The 24,004-nt window shown below is 45.3% G+C and overlaps 1 protein-coding gene across 1 annotated transcript in view; it reads right to left on the bottom strand.

The window, feature by feature from the left end:
- peak1 (pseudopodium-enriched atypical kinase 1) overlaps window positions 1–24,004 on the bottom strand; it is a 102,853-nt gene that overhangs the window by 35,227 nt on the left and 43,622 nt on the right. The window contains exon 3 of the mRNA XM_080842348.1: window positions 19,920–20,017. The gene's annotated coding sequence lies outside the window, so the exon portion shown is untranslated. The remainder of the gene's footprint in view (window positions 1–19,919; window positions 20,018–24,004) is intronic.

Consider the following 24,004-nt stretch of genomic DNA (forward strand, 5'->3'; position numbering starts at 1 on the left):
AGTATGCAAATGAGGTGGGCTATCATTGGCCAGCGCACCGTCTCTCTCATTGGTCGAGCTGCTTACCCCACTCTCCCCTAGCTCTGTATTCTTATAACCAAAGCTATGCAAGCTAACCAGCTAACTCACGTTAGTCACCTTCACACACACATATCACCTTCACACACACTGATCATACCCAAGCTGTCAACCTTAACGTATGAGGTTTATCGTTTTGCTTGCCATGGTTCAGTTTGTTTAGCTAACGGAAGCTAAGCAGTGCACAGTTAGTTTAGCTAACGGAAGCTAACCAAGTTAAACAGTGCACCGTTAGTTTAGCTAACAGAAGCTAAGCAAGTTAACCACAACCAGTGCACATCAGCAGTTGAGATCCTTGTCCGCTCTCGTCAGCTCGGTTACAACCGAGGACGTGATAGCTTTTGCAGAGCTTTGTCAACACAATATTCCCCCTTATGACAAGTGAGAAAAAAATCGCTGGATTTGTCACCCAAACCCATGAAATCAGGCCACACATAACGTGAGGATTGTAATAACTCTAATGCAATGTGTGCAGCTCTTTAACTTTCTCAAAAAGTTGATAGATAGTCTCTTTATTGATCCCTCGTGGAAATGAACTGTCGTGCATCTACAATGAAAGAACTATACACCAAAGCTATAAAATGAGACGTTTACGTCCCCTATTTTGTTGCTACATCCCACTGCACAACAGGTAGCGGGCATCTTCGTTTGAGTATGGCGTATTGTAGCGAGCGAGCGAGCAGGGTAAGAAATCTGGAGTCAAGGTCTCAGCCACATAGACATCCTATTACGCTCAGCCATCTCTGCGAAGCCTCGAAGCTCCCTCGCCACCATACTCCAAGTGATCGGTGGATTCATTAAAAAAAAATTGTGATTCAAATAGCATCAAAATAGCTTTCAATCTCTTCCGATCTCTCCATACAGCTTCTCAGTTCTCACCAATACTTAGGCCAGAGGCCTAGCGAGACCAATGAGCGACACGGTGCGCTGGCCAATGATAGCCCACCTCATTTGCATACTGAGACAAGAATGAATACGGAAATAAATGCAGCCAGAAATAAATGCAGCCAGAAATGTAAATGTAGGAGAAAGAAATGTAAAAAGGCGCGAGAAGAAATAAATACGGTACGGGAAATAGTACGGTAAAAAATGTGTAAATAAATAGAAAAATAAAAGGAGGAAGAAATGTATTTGGGAATAAATGTAAGCGTAAATAAATGTAACAGTAAATAAAAAGGACTCATTTTCCATTTCCATTCACATAACTGCATGATATATTTTTTCTAATGCTTTTATTTGGTGCATTTTAAGTCATTTTATTTATTTATGACTCACATTTTTACATATGTATTTATTTTTAATTATGTCATTTTTGGCTTTCCATAAATATCCACCTGGCCCTGGTGTTAATTAATGAAGGCTCTGTGTTTGTGTGAGTCTGTGCACTTTAGGACACCTGCAAGCCCTTCATACCTAGCCAACACAGTCGCAGAGCAGAGCAGAGCCTGAGCAGGACAACTACACAGCCATCGCTTCATTCTGCCGACCAATGGCCTGAGCAGGAACAAGCCCTATACAGAGGACAGTGTATAATTATAAAACCACACTGGTAAGTAGGGAGTGAGAGGATAATTGCAGCGAGTTGGTGTTAATATTCTGCTATTATTGTCAAGATCAATCCCATAAATGCAAGAGAATGTAATTAGGCTTAGCATGTAAAATGTAGAACATGTGATACACATTCAATTTAATCATCTACATTTGCATAATGCAATACATTTGAAACATCGGTGCTAGGTACTGAAACCAAAAAAGTACAGCTCACATCTAGTTTTAAACAGCCATTCTGGCACTCAGACCTAGGCAGTAATGGTTTGTGGTTGGCGCATGCAGATTCTTCCTGAGAGAAGAATTTTTTATTTATCACCAAGATAAATTAAAGACAATCCACTTGCAGAAAAGGCCACTTTCGTTGTGTTCCCCCTGCCAAACTAGGGCCTGACTGAGTTATTATACTCTTTTTATTTTGTCTGATTTATCACGTAGGTCTTTGAAGGCTCCTCCGGTGTCACTGAGAGCCAAGTGACGACTGTTGCGGCTAGAGGATTAAAGGAGTTTTCCTTCCACTGGGGATCCCTAGTAATGGATGGGGCGCTGGTTGTTTTTATTCCCGTCTGATCTGAAGTGTCTATGCTTTCATTTGTGATGGCTTCGTTCCACTTCTAAGGGCTGGATTAATAGCTGGGTGAGCTGAAAACATTGCCCAGTGTTGACTTTGCTTTTTCTGACAGGTGGTTTGGACAATTCTTCCTAAGTAGCCTTGTTCAAAGAAACCCTTATTTGTGTCACAGACTAGTCAAGAGTAACAGTGCCATGGGCTTTATGGTAGATTCAAGCTTCTGATTTATACTGAGTTCCTATGTTACTATGTTTAAGTATGTGATACGCCAGCTTACCCCCAGCATAATCATGTGAACTGTTCGGAGATAAAGGTACAAAGAGAAAAAGAGAAAGTAAAGGAGGTAGAGAGAAAAGGGTGAGAAAAAACACTAGTAGAAACCAGACTTATATGTACAGGGAGCTCCTAAAACTGAAAACAGTCCCAGATGAACAAGTCTGCAAGAACTAGTTAGACATAACATAGCAATGTTTACATTACAAATCATACACAGGCTTAACATGTGTGAGCCTGGCCGCTATCTCAACAACAACAAATAACAAAGCAACCTTTTGCAAGTTCAAGTTTTAAATATGCTGAAGCAAAAGGGCACGTTTGTCCTAAAACACCTTGTTGGAATCATGCAGGAGTTGACTGCGCTGGCAGGAGTCAAGCAGTATCTGTACATACACCTCCATTCTATACCAAAGGCAGACAAATGAAGTAAGGGGAGATGGTGGGTTGAGAGCGAGCGTCAAAACAAGTCTTGCAGCTAATGAGAAGAACTGAGTAACAAGAAAAGAACACTTAAGTCAGAAATGAAGTGTGAGTGATTGATATGAGAAGGCGTAGCAAAGTAATGGCATCTCCTCCTGAACTTCCGCTTACAAAATCATTTTACGAGTTCAAGCTCCGTATCAGCAAGATATGCAAGCAGAAGGGTGGCATGGTGTTGGTTGAAAGACAAAGAAGAAAAAAGAAGAGGAATCAATGGCTATTGGCTACAAAAATTGTGTTTTGAGAAGGATCATACTTATTATTTAGCAAAAAAAAATCAAGGGAGCGTGAATCAAAGACACAAAAACTATTAGCAAAGTTAAATCAGGACAAACGACAGCAAAAAACAAGGTTAAACGTTGGTATGGCCTTTCCCAGGAAATTGACGATGAGGGACTTAATGTCTTCAGAGTGATGCTGACATTGTCTGTTATCTGCTGAAAAGGTCATTTAGCCAACAATTTAAATGGAATGTGTTGTTGCCAACAACTAACAAAGCCAAACTTCACAATTTACAGTCCATGGAAGCTATGACCTATAGTTTCACAGACTAAATAACTAAATACAATTCCTACCTATCTATCTAAAGTAACTTGACATATTATGACTGCTCGACGCAGTCGTAGACAATTAGATCATTTTGGAAGTAGTTACTTGCACGAAAAAAAGGGGTGAGGTAGGGGTAATCAGTTGGTTGCCGCACTAAGATTTACCACTCCAACGAGGCGACCATTCTTTTGACCCTCTCCACTGATTAACACCATGTTCCCTAATGCTACAGAATGGGAATGAACCATATGGAAAGAAATCTACGGAAAATGTGTCTTTGGCAACAGTAGATACACACTGAAAAATCATTCTGGACCGATAATATTGAAACTATTGGTACATAACGTCATTCCATAGCAATAGTGCACTAACTATAGTTCTGTTCTGTAACCATAATCGTGCCTTACTAAATGCTCCTCAATTCCAAAATTAACGATAGAACGCAAAGAAGCCACCACAAAGCCTGCAAACCTTTGTTTGTCTCAAGCTAGGACAAACGTTGCAGTGTGTGTAGTTTCATTCCAGAATGGCTTTCACCCCGTGTATCCTTTAAGCATAAACTGTACCTGTACTCCTGGTCATTAATGAGCTGAAAGACCAAGCTTGGCTGAAAAGCTAACTAGCAATGGATGCAGGCAAACAGCAAGCTAGACAACATGGTTAAAGTTGTGGTGTGTTTCTCAAGGCACAAACTAGCATTGAGAGACAAAGAGCTGCGTTTGAGAGCGTTCACCAAAGCAAGTGCTACAAATTATGAGGAATGAGAATTGAGTTTAAATGAAGCATGGGTGACGGATATGAGAGGGGCGTGGTAAACTCCTTACATCTTCTTCCAAACTTCTGTTTAGAAGTTTAATGAAACGGTAATGGCAGCTCTGTTGACCTTCATACTAAATCCGACAGCATTTCCCTGACAGTGAACCAGTTAATCCTGTCTGAATGAAAACCTTGCTTGTGATAAAAGCCTGGAAGTCTTTTTTTCATAAACTTCAAATCCTCCTCACACCCACCACAGGAAAGAGAGAGAGAGAGCAGAGTCCATGACAAAACAGAGGGAAAAACAAAATTGAAGACCTGATCACGTCCTCACTGGGGTGCAACACCCGGTGCCAGCGCTTCATGATGGAGTCTCATGCAGACTGAATGGGCTGCCTATGAAAGTTTTAAGATGTGATTTGCTGATGGTTTAGAGCTGGGAGGTGGCGTGATTAGAGAGCACTACCAGACTGCAGAATGGGGATATGTGATAAAAAGTGTCTGCGTGCGCACAACGGAGTGTGTCTATGTGTGTGTCAACCCATTTGCCGTCAGGTATGCCGTCACTGTGATGTGGCAGCAAAGATAACCTGCTGCTATCTTCCACAAAATGGGTCCTCACAGTGGCTATAAATGTGGCCCTCAGGGTGCCTTTTTCATCCAGCAATGACATTCAGACATCCCACGGTAAACCATCTTAGAACTTTTATAACAGTCAGCACTTTCTCCATCAAGACCATGTTTTCCTTGCACCGTTAGGATGGGATGTGAGGGAGTGTTTGAAATTGAGTTCAAATATGAATATTATACAGTCTGAAAGTATAAGGTCATGTCTTTGAATATAAATTGACTGGCAAAGCTTTCAAAAACAGATTCACAAGAAAGATGAAGGTTCCACTGAAGACAGGAATATGTTTTACATAACTAGGTAGACGAAGCCCTAAGACTAGCAATATACAACCGCCCTGGTAATTAGCTTCATGATCTTTGGCAATGTCCTGTCCCTGTCAAGGTTTTATGTGATTGAAACCACTACAGTGAGGTATGCAGACCTGAGAAGTGTGGCTGCATGGGAAAAAAGTGTTAACCGATATGCACACTGAATTGTGACTGACAGATGGGCTGTGGATGGATCTGCAATGAAGCAAGCTTGCGCACCACAAGCCAGGCATGACAGCACCAAATCTGCATGATACACTGCCAAGTTCCAATTGAATAAAGAGACCGCGGGCATGCGTCAGTTGTTGCAAACTTCTTGCAGTTCACTCTCAATCCTCTACCCTGCTGAATAAACACAGAACACCAAATGGATTACACAGAGTTTCTGTCCACTTTTTAAAAGAGAAACAGCGACGGCTGTGAGACCGGGGCCATTTAACTTAACTTTGAACTGGCTGGAAGCCCATATTCTTTTACTCTGTAACATAAGCCCAGGCTGGCAGAGTGAGGACAAAGCCAGGGCAATGGTTGAATTACGGCGTCTACAATATCCTTTGTGCGCGTGTCCGTGGCCCCGCTCCCAGCACTCTAACTCGTTTATAGGAGACTTAGCCTCAGGTTGAGGCCCCAGCTCGCTGGTACTAAAACAGCCCATTAGAATTCAGCTGTGGCCAGAGCACTGACTCCCTGGCCGTTCTCCGAGCTAATCCATGGAAGAGAAAAGGCTCTGGGTTGGGTGGGAATACTGATTGAGATGTCAAAAATCTTTTCTCTCACCCTAGTTGTCCTCTGTGTCCCAGACAATGTTTTCGACCGTGCACCTCACAGCGGAGATCTCAAGGGGGGTGCAGAGGGGAAGGAAACGACAGCTGTATAGATTTTTGACGGCAAAATCAAAACCCATGGAAATATGTTTTTCTTGAAACGCGGGGACAACTTATTCAAATCGATAGGTTCAGTAGTGGGGTGAAGCACGCAACAGTGCATGTCATCCAAATAGATCTATTCACCATATTTTCATACTTATGCAGTGAATTGGAATGTATGACTGCCTCGATTTCTGCACCGTTCAACTACTCTGACTCACTCCTGCCAGAGTAAATAAGCACCATCCTAATACCTTCTCATGCTGGGAAGACAGAAACACCGCCTGGCAGCTACCGCAGACATCAAAAGAAGCAAATGACACTTCCTGAATCTTTCACATAAACGCTTGTGTCAAATACGGCATGGAGACATAGTATAAAGGACACCCTTTGCGAAAAAGGAAATGATGGGGGCCAGCCTCTTCCCACTCAGCACAAACGTCACCTTTTAATTATACATTTCAATTAGCATCTCCGTGACTGTGAGTGAGGATGGCCAAATTAAACTACTGCTGTGTGCAGGTTCCTGTCGGCGCCTGGGTTCCCTGGGGCCGCTCTGGCTGTAATTGCGGGGGTGGATGAGGCTCTGGCAGCCCTTGGAGCATTTGACTCTCCACAGGTCTGTGAGGAAGCAGAGGCACGGAATACACCAGAGACAAGGCCACCGGGCCATGCTTGTATTCCTCTAGACTAAACGTGGAGCTAAAGGAAACTGTGGCACTGTGTTGTCGCCAACGGCGCAAACCAGTGTGAGACATCTGGCACCTGATCTGCTAAGGAAGAAGGGTAGGAAGTCTGCAGCTCTTTCCACACAGCATGGGCTATGCGATTTCTTTGAGCTGATTTTTTAAAACATTGTTTTTTAAAGTTTATCATCTTCCCTTAATTAAATCTTAAAGTTGTCAGATATTTTCCCAAGCTATGAAATGTCTATGGTTACCAGTAAACTAAAAGGCAACTTGTACAAGAGTAGGATAATGGTGTTTGATGCTTTATGTTGCATCTTGGATGCACAAAGCGCCTGAAACTCTGGTTGTGCTCGTTTTAAAGCAGTGCAAAATCAATACACTGCTCTACTTTAGTGTAAACCAGTGTTCAGCTCTTTCGATTTCACAGACACAAACAAACTCTTTTGTATTCTGAAAGACAGCCAAGGGGAATGTGAGGGCTTGTCTATCACTGGTGTCCTCCGATGAACCATCGCTGTCCTCTTCTGAGGCATAATGTCGAATCAACTCTTGCAAGAATATCCTCAAATGATATACAGCAAGTGTCAACATTCAGTGATCCAGTGAAATATATTTTCATCACCACAACAGACTACAATTTATTGTGTCTCAGAAGAGCCTTAATAAATTACACAAATAAATCATAATAATAAATAACACAAACACTAATCCCGACCAGCGCAAGAACATTCCGTGGTGGTTTATGTCTATGCCATCAGAATTAAATATCAAAATTGATCTGTAATGAAGGCAGTATATTCCCATCATATAACAATTTAGCACAATCAGTAGACAGGCAGACAGCCTCTATCAACACATAAAATGGCCCTTGGGTGCCACTGGCTGGAGTCAGTTTAACTCTGCAGACAGCTACTGCCGCCATCAATGCTCCAATTAGCCTGCTTAAAGGTAGCACACTGGTGATATGTGGTTTGGGGGCCATAACATATCGTGGATGGTCTTCTACAGACACACCTTAATAAAAGATTGAAAGTCGAGACAGTGCTTTAAAGCTCTGGGACTACGCCGAGAGATATCCACTGTTGCACTGCTGCAGGATCAGGGGGAGACTAAGCTTGAGCTTGTGGGATTCCTCCTCTTAAAACCCTTTGGGGCTGACAACAGAAGAGCTTGTATAGTGTCAGTTCACTGACGCAAGAGCATAGGTGATATCAAAGAAGCTATTTGGAAAGCACAGTTAGGGCCCTATCTTGCCGATCAGAAACGCAAGTAGGACGGCGCCAAGCGCAAGTAGGTGTGTGGGCGGCTCTATGGCGCAGTTGCTATTTTAACGGCGGAAAAAACACACTTGCGTCCAGCGCAAGTGTCAAAAGGGTTGGTCCAAAGGAGGTTACTCAGCCATAGGTGTGGTTTGGGCGTAATATGCAATAAACCAATCCGAGCGTCATTTCACATTCCCTTTAAGAGCGAGGAGCGCATAGTCCATAGCGGCTTGTTATTTTGATGGCGAAATTACCTGGTGGAAGACCGGAAAAGTTCACAGCCGAGCAGACCGACGTGAGATTTACACCAATTTTTTGGCAAGCCATATATAATTACAAGGAAAATAAAGTATTTACCACTTGAGGAAATCATTGTGATATCCATATCCAAGATATTTTAAAAATAGGCATACATCTAGCGTAGCCTACACATTGACCCAAATGATTCAGGTTAATTGAAGCTGCGTGACATTTGATTTATTGTATGGCTTTGTAAAAAGCCGGGAGATAGATATATATGGGGATGCGAGAAACCCTCCAAAAGTAAGCCAAGTCAAGCAAGCATGTCAAGATATTGCCGTGATTATTTCTGCAACGGGGCACCCGAAAACGTTGCCGAAAACGCTATAATGACGTCCGGAGACGTGGAGAGCTGGAAGGTAACACACGTTCTCGTGCCTTCACGGGAGGTGGATCTGCCTCGACCCAGGATCTGACGGCAGCAGAGGACATCGCCACGTCTACCCTCACGCCTGAGAGCCTGCAGGGATTTGGGGGCATGGAAATCGGCACCCAAGCCAGTGCACCAGCTGTCCAAACCCAAGGTACATAAATAAAGTCCACATACACAAAGATGAGTTTACAAGATGTATAATAATACTGGCATTAAATAAATGCAACAAAGCCATACAATAAATCAAATGTCACGCAGCTTCAATTAACCTGAATCATTTGGGTCAATTGTGTACGCTAGATGTATGCCTAGTTTTAAAATGTCTTGGATACGGATATCACAATGATTTCCTCATGTGGTAAATACTTTATTTTCCTTGTAATTATATATGGCTTGCCAAACAATTGGTGTACATCTCTCGTGAAGACGACAGAAGTAAAGTGTAGCCTATAGGTCCTATACTGTGCGGGCAAGCACATGCGCCCTTAAAATAGCGTTCTGAATACGCGTTACAGACTTTAGACATTGCGCCTCACATTAGACCAGCTTTTTTTTGGTCAATGGCGCACGGCGCACGGCGTTGTTTTGAAACTGCAAAATACCACTTGCGCCAGAGAAACGCCTTCTCTGTTCCGCCCCCGCCCATGTCGACGCAAGTTCATTTCGAAGCGCGCCTCTGGAGGGAAAATCGCGCTGTGCGCCGGGTGCAAGATAGGAATTATACATGCGTCGGTGACAATGTCAATTGCGCTGGGTGCAAGATAGGGCCCTTAGTGTTCTGCACTCAAATCTGGCAGTATGGCTTCTAGCATTCTGGGAACGAGAGCAGAGTTGAAACACCCCACTCGCCTGCTTGCTCCATCTGCATGCTTGCCCCATCTGCATGCTTGCCTTCATGCGCCACAATACTGAAAATGACCTCAGATCAGCGATGAGGGGAATCCTTAGATTAATCCAGCCCCGGCCTGTCAGAAACCAGCAGAATTATAGTGTCACCTTCAGTTCTCAGTGATCCCCACTGTCTCTGATACAGTGTGGCAGCGTAATGCGTCTGCCAGGTCCAGGCGAGGGAAGACCATCCTCTACACTGATCAGTGTTCAGAGCAAAGGAACGTGCACTGCTTCTAACGCAGACCGTCACCAAGGAAGAGATGTCACACAGCAATTCAAAGAGAAAAAAAACTGATGTAGCTGAAATAGTTTTCCTTGATGGGAATAAGGTTTTTTTTGTAAACACTGATACTTCTAGTGATGTTTGTGACTGAGGCCATTGTTTTTGTCTGACTCTCTCAGACGTGGTTGTTATGATGAACTGCTCCCGGCAGACTTTCAGTGACTTCGGGGGGTGGGGGTTGTCGGAAGGAGGCGGTGGAGAGATGGAGAGCAGATCTGCATTCTTGGAGGTCTGAGGCATTTTGTCTTGTGGGCAGATATTTCAGTTGTGACTGCTAAAATCATCTTTAGCCAGAGAAATAACATTCCATTGCTGTGTGTACTCTTGCGCAAGGTCTGCGAGCAAGCATGGGAAAGGCCTCGCATTGCCTCCCTTGGGGGAACGAAAGGGGGGTGAGAAAAATTTGGAGAGGGAGCAAATGACAGAAATCTGCCCCCAAGGCAAACCCCAGCCAGTGAGAGAACGCAGACAGGCATACAGAAAATACACTCACTCGCACACACACGCACACACACACACACACACACACACACACACACACACACACACACACACACACACACACACACACACACTCACACACACACACACACACATAATGTCAGTGGTACAGTAATTAGAAAAAGGGAAACGGGTGCGGGTGCGTGTGCACGCACACACAAACACACACACAAACAGAGAAAAACAGTATATGAGGAAGAATAAGCAATCTTATACATAAACAGGGGCCAGTACCTTTCATTTATAGTAGGGAAAGAAAAAAGGAAATGCTGAACTGAGTCAGTAAGCCAAAGGCCCTCTTGCACTCATATTCACCATGACGGCCTCGGCCACTTTTCTTGAAAAGCTGAATATTTGCTATGGCAACTGACAGGAATGAAAGAAAAATCATTCACAGGAAGGCAGAGCAGGGGCATATTGGGCCTTGGGGGTTATTTTGTTTGCCTTCATAAAAATCCAAATAGCACCAGACAGAGGCGCAGCAGGAGCTGAGGTGTGGAGGGGGCCCTCAGGCAGAGGCTTTTCAGCTGACAGCCAAGCCCTGCCTATGGCCCGCCGGCCCCAGTCCACTCTTTCCCAGCCTCTTAGCCACCCGAGCTGGCCTAATCACTTAATGGAGGCCACAAGTGAGGGAGAGTCTGGCAACCCGCAACCTCCAGCTCACCTTCACACCACCACACATCTTACATGCTTCGTGCTGCTCAAGACATGTTGCTTGCAAGCACACCCACTCTACACACTCAAGACATTCAAAATTCACTTTTTCTTTCTCTCGTGTAAACACACATGCACGACCACGCACATACAGCTCTTCCCCATGGGCGAAATTAGTGGTGAGTTTTTAATACCTGTGGCAGAGCAGGTAAATCAGAGCCTGCCTCAGCATGGATGTGGCCTGTAGGGCTCTCTAAGGCTCCCTCTCAGATGTCTCCATGTGTTCAGCCCACGCTGCCTGGGGTCTGTTTGGGCCCTGCTCCCACGCTGAAATCAACTTATCCCGTTCCGCTGTCCTGCCACACTGGGTTAGAGAGCTGTGAGCAGAGGCCGACGCCGCACGCAAACATTCCTCTCCAAAGCCAATGTGGGGAGAGGTGTTGAGCTGTGGGGAATAAATAGGGCTAAAAACAGCCTCCCGGTGCCAAAGTAAATTCTTTACCAGAGAAACTGTTCAAAACACCCAGAGGGTAAAAGAAATCTGATGGAACAACTCTTACTGAACAAGGTCGTCTCCTCAGGTCTGATTAGGAGCAAACGCGTTTTACTCCCTGACCTTGTAAGTAAAAGCGTCGTATTTCCTCCCTATAACTTGTGACATTTAAATGTCAGCATCTTACCCTGATTGGAATGACGACAGAGGGTAAGACATGGAGGCTTGGGGGCTGGGACTAGCGGCTTCATTAAAACACCTAAGCATGTCTGCACGTTTCCACAGTCCCCACTTTAACTGCCGCTGGCTTTGTGCTGCTGGAGCTGAAACTGGAGCGGATATTGCATGTTGCGCTGCGAGCGTAATGACTAGATGAGGACTGGTCTGGCGGTGGAGGCAGCTGTGTGGTGAATGCACACACTCCGTTTCATCTCCGTGGGCTGCTCGTGGGCCGGCAACAAAGGGGAGCAGGGGGTTAGGGGGGATGTTCACGACATCCGCGCTTAGCTTATTTACAGGCAGAATCCACATGGCGCTTGACTCGTGACACGGAGGGGGTGGTAATGAGTGTGTGGGCACATGTTTCTACGTGTCTGATGTGCTTGTAGGCAGTGGGGTCGACTGATCTGTCTTGATGTATTGTGATATGTGCGTTCCCATGTATTGTTATGTAATGGTGTACGAGCATTTGTCTGGTTTAGCATATGTTCAGTGTGTAATTCTCTGGGAGGCCTGTTGGTCAAGAGGCCTGAAAACAACGTACACCGTACCTATATTCAAATCAAAGCTTAAGACATTCCTCTTTAGTGCATCCTATAGCCAAAAGTAATTGCGTCAACAAACCCATCACCTGCGGCGCTAGCCAAAAGTGTATTCTGTTTGCCGAGTGGATGCATGTACGGCCCCGGCATAACAGCTTATACTTCAATGTAACAAACAATACAGCCTCTCGGTTTGTCCACACCATCATCTCACCGTCTCAAACATTGCAGAGTGGATGCATGTACGGCCCCGGCATAAATAAATAAAACTTAAGAAAAACAATAGTGTGCTTGCAAGCACACTAATAACAAATGCCAGCATTACTAAATATATCTTCTCCCTTTCTCTCTCTCTCTCCTTCCATATCATATTGCTTTTGCTAGGGCTGTAACGATATTGGATCGAACCGAGAAATCGCGACACTCTGGGCCACGAACCTGCATCGCGATGCGAGGAGGCAGAACCGCGACATGCCCTCAGCGGTCACGTGATACAAAAAGTTTGGTTCGTTAGTAAGCCTACACATTTGAATAGGCCATTTGAATTGTTGGCGCGTGGTTGCCGGATTGTTTGACGCTGGAGGACTGCTCTGCACGGAGAATAGAAGTGTGTGCGTTAATTGCTCCGTAGCTGTCTCTCCCACTCCCTCTCCGGAGTTTTGGTTGCGGGTGGTCTAACGCTCCCTCAGAAGAAAGACGTACACTGCGTCGTGTTTTGACCACTGGTTTCCCGTACTTAAATCGTTTTGAGTTAATAGGCTGTGAGAGAGCCACCAGTACTTTATGTTACTTTCTTTGGATCTTTCTGTATTTTGTTTGTATGAATGTGTGTGTGTGCTTTCGTTACTTAACGGCCATCTTGTGATGTACGGGGTTACTGTGTAACCCTAATGTTCAGTTTGTAGTGGTTCCCAAGTGTGCGCATTGTGTGGAAGTGCATACCATAATACGTGGTGTAGTAGTGTGGCGGCTATTCACTAATGTGTGTAGTGTTCTGAAACATTGTAACACGTTTGATTGCTCTGGTTCGTGTGCGTGAGTTGGGTTATTCCAGATCTTATAGCTCTTTTTGGTGGGTGTGTTACTGTTGCCAGTAGCCTGTATATCGCGGGTAATCGTGGGTAACTATGATGGCAGTGTATGAGGGTGTGCGTGTGTGAGAACTGTTTTTGTCATGTCATTAAATACCAGTGACCAGATATTTATTAAACTACAGAAATAAAACGTTTTATTTTGCTAAACTCTTGCCTCCTCGATATTCATTCATTTGATTAGCCTGGGCTCTGTTCATAAAATACGTGGCAGTTAGGGTCTGTCACATTTGGCCATACACTGCCATCATAGTTTAAGTTATTTAAGTTATTTGGTTATTTATGTGTTGTTTCCCTCATATTTTTAGGCTATTTTCAAGCCTACTTTTTCAGAAGTTTGTTGAATGTTTTTCAACAGCATTGCTTTGAGTAATAAAAACCTCAATATTTAGTTATAAATTGTTTCTTCATTTTTTTTATAGCTCATACGTATTCTAATGTGAAAAAAAAAAAATAATAATAATAATATCGTGGGGTGTATCGAACCGTGGGTCAAGAATCGTGATACGAATCGAATCGTGAGGTAGGTGTATCGTTACAGCCCTAGCTTTTGCCTATAATAACACTGATAAAATAGCCATATTGCCTACTGTTAAATCTACTACCCAAATGCATCTCCATATCTGTTTCTGAAATTGATGTCTACTAACATAAATGTTCTCTCTCCCCTATAGCATGTTCCAATCGCTGATGGAAGTGGAACTATTGCTCCTCACCCCCACCACTCCGCATCTACGCACATGGACAGCTGAACTCTACCGACTCACTTTCTTCCTTCTCTCCCTTTTCTTTCCCTACTAATCAAGACTATCTCCGCTATGGGACGCTGCCGTAGTCTCTCCACCTGGTCTACCTGGAGAGACCCTCGGCCAATCGCTCCCACCGCCACTGCATTGCCGTACACCTACTCTACCCAATACCCAATGCTAGCATTGATATACAATATACATTATTGCCACCACTGAAATGTTTCTTTGTCCCTACATCCCTCAGCATCACACCCTGTAACAGTAACCCTATTGGCACAGTAATCTGGTCTTGTCTGTATCATGTATTTACCACCAGATGTCTGTTTACATATTATGTCTAGTGACCAAATGCTGGCTGTGTATAACCCCTGTTGCTTCCTCTCCCCTTCTGCCACAAGACCCTTCCCCTTCCCCCTTTCCCCCCGTCCCACCTTCCTGTCTCCACCCGGCCGACCTCAAGCAGATGGGTCCCCCCTTATGTGCCGTGGTTCTGCTTAATGTTTCTTCCTGCCCAACAGGGAGTTTTTCCTTGCCCCTGTTGCCGTTGTGCATGCACTAAGGGGGTTTAGGCTCTGGGCTCTGTTAAGCGCCTAGAGGCAATTGTATTGTTATGGCGCTCTACAAATAAAATTGAATTGAATTGAATTGAATTGAAAAGGGCTGTAATGCTGCCAGTGTTTAGGTGGGCTGGATGCTGCTGGCTTGAGCAAGCTGGATGAGGTGTTCAGCCAGTCCTTCAGGGGAATGTCATCTTTGTAAAGCATCGCCAAGGAGCCAAACTGCACTTACCACAGACCATATCTGGAGAATGCAGCTCATGGTCGTCTGAACCGCACAGAGAGAGAGAGAGAGAGAGAGAGAGAGACATGTGCCACTGTTCACCAGGCCAACCTTCCATGCCATACTCAGCCTGACCAAAGCAGACGTGCTGTACCCAAACAAACTACAGCAAGTCTAAACACAAGCGACCTTGCCTGTACAACAAAGTCACAACATGCCTAACACAATCAAACTGTGACTGATTGCACTTTGACCAAAAAAGGACCCTGACCCTGGCACACAGACAGTCCCTGCATTCAAGGCTGCATCATATCTGACATTATGGCATAAACTCCATCTACTCCCTTCCATCGCTATGGCTGCAGTCAATAAGAAACAGAGAGCCTTTTTGTGTGGGCCAAGTTAAGTGCAACAGGAAATTCCATTAGCTTTGTATAAGCTAGCCTTTTTTACTCACTGAGGAGGAACCAATTTGCTATCTCCATAAAATGGTATGCTAAAACAACGCTGCAAGGTCTTTCATGCGGGCAGCTGGATTACTGTTATATTATGAGTTGAGAGAGAGAGACACACTCTTAGAGGAACGTGAGTTCGGCTGAAACCCACACCCCCGAGCTTGAGCTGCCTCAATTCATCCTTGAGAGTCTTCATCTGTTACTTTTGTAATGATACAGCTCAAGGGATCTCAGAGTTCTTTCCTTACGCTCTTGGAGAGGATAAGGGAACATGTTTTTGGCATTAAAGCAGAGATGGGTATGAATATAAGAAAGACTGCACTCACTGCGCCAATGCTGAGTGCGATTGCAAGCCCCATATTAAATGCCATCTGTATGGGCATTTGTGCAATACACTGTATTTGTTTGTGTGTGTGTGTGTGTGTGGATGTGAAATAGAAAGAGAATTGTGTGCACTGGGTATTTGTGTATACTACACAAGTGTATAAAGCTACTGCAAAGTACCTTGTTTTGAGCTTGTGGGTGAGTAAATGTATGGAGAGAGAGAGAGAGATAAACAGAATGAGAGAAAGACACATTCAATCTTTGAGGGCATGGTATTGTATATGTGTATATATGTGTGTATTGTGTGTACTGTATGTGTATGTGTGTATTTGTGTGTGCGTGTGTGAGGGAACGTGTGTGTATTTGCCTGCCTCCGTGTGTTTGTGGCCGTGTGAGTGTATAAGTGTGCTTGTAGCCTCTCTCCACTCCTGACGCAGGGCGCATGGCCGCGTGGCCGGGGGTTAGAGGGAAAGTGAACAGGGTTTATTTCAGTAATTACTCAGCCACGGGTCGCCGGCTGGCTCAACTGTACCCAGCTTCAGCTCTGCCTGCTCTCCCCACTTTCTCTGCCTCACTGATACCGGTGCTCCTGCTCCCGTGGCTGCCTCTACGTAACCCTTAAGAGTGGCTCCATTAGCTCACTCCACACACAGCTAATAACCGTGCAAGGAAATTTGGGGCCTAATGGTTTCCTGCCTAAAAGCTCCATCTCAAAATGTGGTAATCGTTCACATAGTCGGAGTAGAGGTCTGCTGCGGGTGTTCAGAGAGGCTGAGAGAGTAGGATACAGCTTTATGCTAGAGGGTAGAAATGGCCAGAGGGAGTTCTAGAGCCACGTCAACCTAGCCAGTATCATTTTCATAACCCTGATCCAACTGCATCACAGTGCAATTTTATTATAATCATATAATTGCCTCCACATAATGTGCCTCAAGCATTACTTCAGGATTAGCATCATGAAAGGGAATTATGGCAGGTGCTGTCTCCCTGCAAGTCAATCCGTTTGATAACTTGTTATAATAATGCGTTATGTTGTTGCTGCCAGAGATACACCAGTCATTATTGAAGACCTATTTGGATCTGAAATGTATTTCCAAGATTCTGCAGTGGTGGTTGCTGAACAGGGGATATTAGGGCAACCAGTCACGGCCAATCACCTCATTGACAGTTAGTGCCAGTCAGGTTGCTGAATAGTTTACACACTGCAGCTCTGTGCATTTTGAAAAGCAATGATCTAAACTGTGTTCTACTTGGCTCTGTCCTTATTGGTGTGTTGCAATGTTGGCATTAAACCCAAGAAAAAACTAAGATGTGAGGGCCTACAATTAGAAGGATTGATAGGAACAAAATCAGCACTATATGGAATTAGTTACAGAGTAGCCAACACTGGGTGGACACGGGAGGTAAGTAAGGAATAAAAAATGTGCGAAAGGCTCTTTCATGAAAAGACCTACATGAGTTTCACTTTTATTTCACCGAAACGTCAATGGCTGTGCCTGCTGTTATTCTCCTACCAGAAGTAATGGCCACTGTTTAGATGGCACAGTGTAATTGAAATCATTGATTTCAACCCCTGCAGAATGAGAGTGCAACAGTGCATGAAGTATGAATGACAAGCAACAAATGGACAAGTTGTGACTCAGAGAGAAAATGTGCGAGCACAATGAGGCACGTAAAAGAAGAAAATAAAAAAAATGAAGAAGAAGAGGGCTTAGTGCCACAAAACCAACACAGATGGGCCCTTTTCTCTTTATGCCTAAGCTGAAGCCACTGATTAGGGTTTCGAGGTGCGCTCTGAGGAGAGTGGCCTATAGGAGCAGGGTCATGGTAGTGTGACTGTGTGTGTGGGTATAGTGTGTATGCATGTCTGTGTGTGTGTGTGTGTGTGTGTGTGTGTGTATGTGTGTGTGTGTGTGTTTGTGTGTGTGTGTGTGTAGGTGTGTGTGTGTGTGTGTGTATGTGTTTGTGTATACACTATACATACATCCATGCATGCATACATATATATATTTATCTGTGTGTGTGTGTTAATGAACAGTGAACCCACCCACGCTGAATTTTTCCACTTTGACTGGAGAGCAGATCAGCTAATGAGTGGATGATAAAGGAGGAAGCCTTGCACACTCTACTGTACTGCACACAGAGATAAAGTAGAATGGGTTTAATATAATGGATACATTCTGCTCTATTCTCTCCTGCCAACCAACATGATTAAAAGAGAACCAACATCTGAAACCGACACAGACACAGACGCAGACACACACACACACACACACACACACACACACACACTCGTGCATCCCTCTTCACACATGTTCTCTGCGCAAACAATTTAGCACGTCCTATGGTTATGTACCTCAGGAGCTCGAATAAAGCCACAGTTCTACCGGCCCTCTACCAGTTTCAGCCTCTTTCAGCCTCCTGCCATGTGTCCTGTGTCCCCTACCTACTCATACCCCCAGCTCATAGCACACACGTTCCCTAAGGCATACAGGAGAAGGCATCCACTCTCCACTTAAGCATATGCATTTATACACACATAGGACACTGAAACAAACTGAGACACTACACTCACTAGATCTTTGGAATGATACATGCCATTGACCTTGGCTAAAGGAGGGTAGACAGACAAAATGTTGCAATGTACTGTGTGCAGGGCTAAAAAAGGAAAGAGGAAGAAGAATGAAAGAGGGGGAGAGAGAGAGAAAGGAAAAGAAGAGCGAGAGAGAGGGGGGGGGTGTTAAGAGCACAAGCCTGTTGATTTTCAGCTCTGTTTGTCCATGTACTGTAGGCGCTGCCAAAGGCCATCCTTCACTCCCTGCCTGGCTGTGCTGTTTGTGTTGGAGCTGTGTGTGCTGGCTCGCGGCTGCCGTCACCATCCACAGTAACAGGCCGCTGTTGGAGAGGGGTATTTGTGGGCAGAGGGGATCGCTGTCTTCAGGAACACACACACACACACACACACACACACACACACACACACACACACACACACACACACACACACACACACACACACATACACACTCGCGTACACACAACACACACACAGGCAGTCACCCGCGCATGCATTCTTGGCACCGCCAGCCAGCATCTGTGACAAAAGAAACAGACGTTGGGGTTTGTGTTGCGTACACACGCGACAGTGTGTTTGCCAGGCCCGGCGCTGCCTACAGATAGTTGCTGTTTACACTGGTGGAGCGTGGGCATATGGTTCAAACCTCCGGTGACGGATGACTGAAGAAATGCACTGAGACAGTCAGTGACTTTTATGTCGTCTTCTTCATCTTCTTTTTCTTTGACACAATCTCAAACGTCGAAAAGTTCCGCACCAGCAAAACTTTTTTGTGTCTGTGGATAAATCTCGTTCTCGCAAGGTACCCAGGAGCAAGAGACAAAATAAATGAAACACTTGAACTACAAAGACAAGTCTGCGATGTTAGTGGTGGTAGAGACCTCAGCCACATTTGGTGGTGATGCTTCATACTTCAAACAAACCCCTTACTCTGGATTCTGCTTGGTGGATGGCTGGGGTTTAACAGGAACATCAATTAAAGCCTCAATTAAAGCCTGAGTTCGTTTGTTTTGGATGTGCAACCTCCATCAGAGGGCTCAATTTCTTTTTTTTTCTCTTCCACAGAATCCTCCCAAGATGAAGACGGCATTGGAGGCAGAGACTGATTACCACGTCAAATCAAAAGAGGGAAATCCGATACAACAATGCTCACGCTGTGCACTGAGCTGCCATGGGAGAAAAAACGTTCAGCTAGAATGAACTTCTGAAATGGGATGGGATTGCGCTACTGGCAGTTATGACTGTGTGTTTGTGGGTGTGTGTGTGTGTGTGTGTGTGTGTGTGTGTGTGTGTGTGTGTGTGTGTGTGTGTGTGTGTGTGTGTGGTCTTTGTTAGCACTGAGTATCAAACACACGGCTGTTTTAAAAATAAAATGAAAATTCACTAGCTTTCTCAAAGCACCCTCCTCTAACTGGATCCACACTTCTTTCATAGCTCAGCCTTTTGAACCCAGAGTGACATGTGCATTCTTCTAATAGGTCTTCTCTGGAGGGGGGTGGCATGTTTAACAGTTCTCAATGCCACAGAGTGCAATTCACAGGGCGGTCTCTGGATAGTGCCTAATGCCTTGTACCGGTGCTCATTATCACATTACGCTGCATGCTGTATGCCTTAAGACGCATTATGGCACACAGGGAGATGGGAAAGGAAAGGAAAGGAAAGGAGGTCCACCTACAGCGCTGAGGATCAGACGACAGCCATGGACTCCCCGCGGCTCGCGGCGCCTCGTGCAGCAGGCCGGCTTAGGCTTCACTCGCTCTCGTCAGCAGGGACCTGAAACCACAAGGGGAGGGAGGTAAAGAGAGAGGGAGTGAGTCAGAGGCAGAGGAAACAGGGGGAGGAGTACCGCCTTAGTTATTATCAAAGTTCTCAACGACCTTGTGTCATGATGCAGAATACTGAGAGAGTGTTAGCCTTCAAACAAGTCTATGCAGAGAAAACTCAACACGCTGTGTGATAGATGGACAGGTGGAGCAGGAGAGGCTGAGACCCTGCCTTGGGGATAAGGTCCTAATGAGACACTCCATCACTGTTTTGGAGGTGTTTATCTAACCCTGCACCTCTAACCAGGCCAGCGAAGACCAATACTTTGTTAACAGGACAAACAGAGCTGCATGATTATGTAGAAAATGAACGAATAAGAAGGAGAGAGAGAGAGAGAGAGCGAGGGAGAAGGAAAGGGGAGGGAGAGAGAGGGGGAACTTTTCAGAGCCTCCAGCCCTAACAGCAACCACACTGAATCTAAATCCTGCTGAGCCTGAGCCTTACGAAATTGAGTCGCCTTTTCCCCCATAACATGATTTTCCGCCAATTGGTGCTTAAACAAAGCCGCCTCTTCTCTACACCACGTATGTAGAGAATTATTTCCCCCCGGTGTGCTCTAGTAGAAAGGAACGAGGCATTCCTCCGAGTGCACATCCCTGTGTGAGGAAACGGGTCTTGCTGAGATCCTCCGCACTTAAATGTGTTACAGCAGGCACACAAAGCAACTCGGACTGGATAAAGATTCCAGGCGTAAATCTCCCACTTGTTGGCATTCTGTACACACACACGCAGCAAATCTGGAACCCTAGCGAGTCTTTAAAACCCCTGTTTATTCCAGAATAAAGAAAACAAATCACACAAAAGCAAAAAAAAAAAAACTTGCAGGGATAAATTTGTATTAGCTAATTAGTGGGGGGGATTAGAGGGGACCTTGCCATATCGGCTCACGGCCCCATTCACGTTTCACAGCACGCCCTGCCTCTCTCTCCATCTCTCTCTTTCGCACTCTCTCTCTCTCTCTCTCTCTCCGACACTGTCTCTCTACAACTCTTCCTTCTTCCCAGCCCTTCCACTCCTATCGATCGGACCCCAGCTTTGAAAACTTGCCAATCACAATGCATGGCCTGGGGATTTACTTTGATCAGCTTCGACAGGTGGTCACATGCACATCTCTCATGTCCTACCAGTTAGCACTCATGTTGTGTTTCAAGTCAGTGAGCCCGGGTGAAGCCAGTGGTCCATGTCCGCTGTGAAGATGACAGAGATTGTCTGTGACACCAACCCCGTCCTGAGCGAATGTGCTAAATGGGTTATCATCGGTGTGCCATGGTGTGATCAGATAGAAGACATAATGTTAGGCTTGCGGATGGATGAAAACAGACGCTTGCGCCGGCTCGTTACACTCGATCTGTCGCTCTTTCTCGTGTGCGACCCAACACTACTAGAGGGGAAGGGCACTCGGGATTGCTTTGGGGAACGATCATAAAGACGAGTGCGATGATTTACCTGTAAAATGCGCCTTCTCGTTTACCATACTTAAAGGATTTCCGAGGTAACAAAAGGGTGACCACATCTGGGCTTTGCATTCAAAAGGTATGCAGTCTCTAAAATAACCTGTGCGTGCAAACATAATCTAAAACAAAAATAAATGTCCATAAATAAGAGGAAAGGAGCGATGATGGCAGTTTAAATCCTTGTTTCATGCTTACGAGGGCCACATTAAGCAGGTCAGCTCTATGCAGGCCCACGTCACCCAGCCTGCGTCTGTTACTGGGCTGATTTATGGAGGCGGACAGCTGAGGGGGCCTCCCTGGTGCTGAGCCCAGACCTGAGAGGGGGATTCTGGGGCTCCATATGGAGAGGCCTCCTATGACACGACCACTGCTCACAGGGGGGAGTCTGCGGGGGGTGGTAGCTTTAGCACCAAAGCCAGAGGGGCAGAGGCCAAGCAGCGGCTAAAGCCTCGGTAGCCTAAACCTGGAAGCAAATCTCCAGTTGGGTATGGAGATCACTCCTCAGAAACCCTCTCCTCCAATAGACCACGACTAGTACAGTACCATTTGTTGTCCTTTCCTAAATTGCACTTCCTCTCCCTTCCTCCTCCTTTTTCTACCTCAACTTATCCTTCCTCTAATGCTATCTCCCCTAACTAATACTTAACTCGCACTTACAGTAGTTACATTCCTGCACTTTTTTTGTATTCTTATGTAAAGAAGTATTTATTGTTATACTAGGTTTCTATTGCTCGTAGCTTGATTGTTCTATCCTTTGTACACCGCTTTGGATAAAAGCGTCTGCTAAATGTAAATGTGCTGCAAACAGTTTCACATCAGGACTTGCAAAGCCATCTCCCAAGCACATTGTTTAGTAAAGGGTGTAGAACAGAATGTCATCACACTTATATTGCCAGGAAACAGGGCCTATGTTTAGAAAAGTGTTTTAAAGAAGTGCAATAGCATTAGGGTTCCGTATAAACATCTGCCTTACTTGGGTCCGTCTGATTGTTTTGCCATATTGATTTGATCTTGAACATTTGGCAGGTCTAAACTTGGCACACAAACAGCCTGTAAAACATTTGTTTCATGCACAGATACATCCAGAAGCCCCAGAGACAGTTCAGGCCGCAGTCCTTCCAAACGCATATCCCTCCAAAGGCCTGGCCGGGTTGGCATTTGGCAGCCACAGCACCTAGCCTGGTAGAGCACGGGCACCAGGCCTTCTCCAAATAAGACAAACAACTCATACTGGCACCTCACACTGTGCAGGACCACTTTTAGGCGTACAACCTGTGCAGGACTTCCACAAAATGTTCTGGATCACCACTGACTACAAACTGAACTTCAAAAAACAAATTAATGTATGCAGGTTTCTGCTATCTGGATTGTGACTGCACTGACATTTTTTGTCTGCTGGATGCAGTTCCCTTATCTTAAAATGCCTTTGGGAATACATTGCTAACAATTGTGTTGCACTGTGCTCTATATCAAATTACCTGAGTAGGGGGGTGGAGGGGTGGGGTGAAATAGCAGTTTACGAAATGTATCTGCACTAAAGATACGGGCACATATTAACAGAGAATTTAGTATCCTATAAACAGTCAAAGAAGAGTCAACATTTTACGCAAATACTCCAGCCCATGTTGTAAGCTGGATTCCTGTATCTGTGCAAGCAATGGGGCTTCTTCAAAAATATCTCAGTGCAAGAATTGCCATGAAATCAATTAAACACACAACAAGTTTCACACTCTGCACATCATTACAGGCAATCAACAGGCATAAAGAAACCCACATACTCTTTGTTTCAATTTACGGAGCACTGCCTCACTACCTCCCACACAGGGTTCTAGAGTATCCTCAAAAGTCTGGCTCAGATTTAGCACCTCACGAAACTCACACTTGATCAACAGAAATCATTAAGGAGCAATCAACAGCGACAGCAGCATGGTGCAAGATGTTTTCTAATCTTTCCATCAACTTTCAGCAACCTCCTTGGAGGTTAAACAGAGTAGGACAGAGAGGGGTATGCAGCAGTCTGAGGTGTTAAGTGTGCTATGCAGATGCCGGCAGACTGTCTTTCTCTAAGCTGACAAGCTCGCCCGCAGTAGGAGGGCCTCCTATTCTCAGCCATTCTAATTGATCTAATAGAAAGCGGGGGGAGGGAACCAGGCGTCGTGGGCGAGATGAAATGTCACTGAGCACGCTCGACCCAATCCATCACACACACGCACCGGGAGAAGGCCAAATGACCGCATTAAATATGCAGACCCGGAGAATTAGAGTTGGGCTATCTGGCTGGTGACCTCAGCGATGCGGCGAGGCTGTGTCACCGGCTGGGCTTCAGCACATGGACCACGGTGCGCTTCGGGGATGGTCCCCGAAAAAAGAGTTACCGGGATGTTCCATTGCTAAGGCTCTTCCTTTCCGCGGTCTCCATAACAACGGGATTGTTGAATGGAAACGAGTGGCGGGCAGCACTGTAGTCCATGTGATGGGGAGA

Source organism: Sprattus sprattus (assembly GCF_963457725.1).
Source record: "Sprattus sprattus genome assembly, chromosome: 7".
In the NCBI taxonomy this organism is placed as follows: Eukaryota; Metazoa; Chordata; class Actinopteri; order Clupeiformes; family Clupeidae; genus Sprattus; species Sprattus sprattus.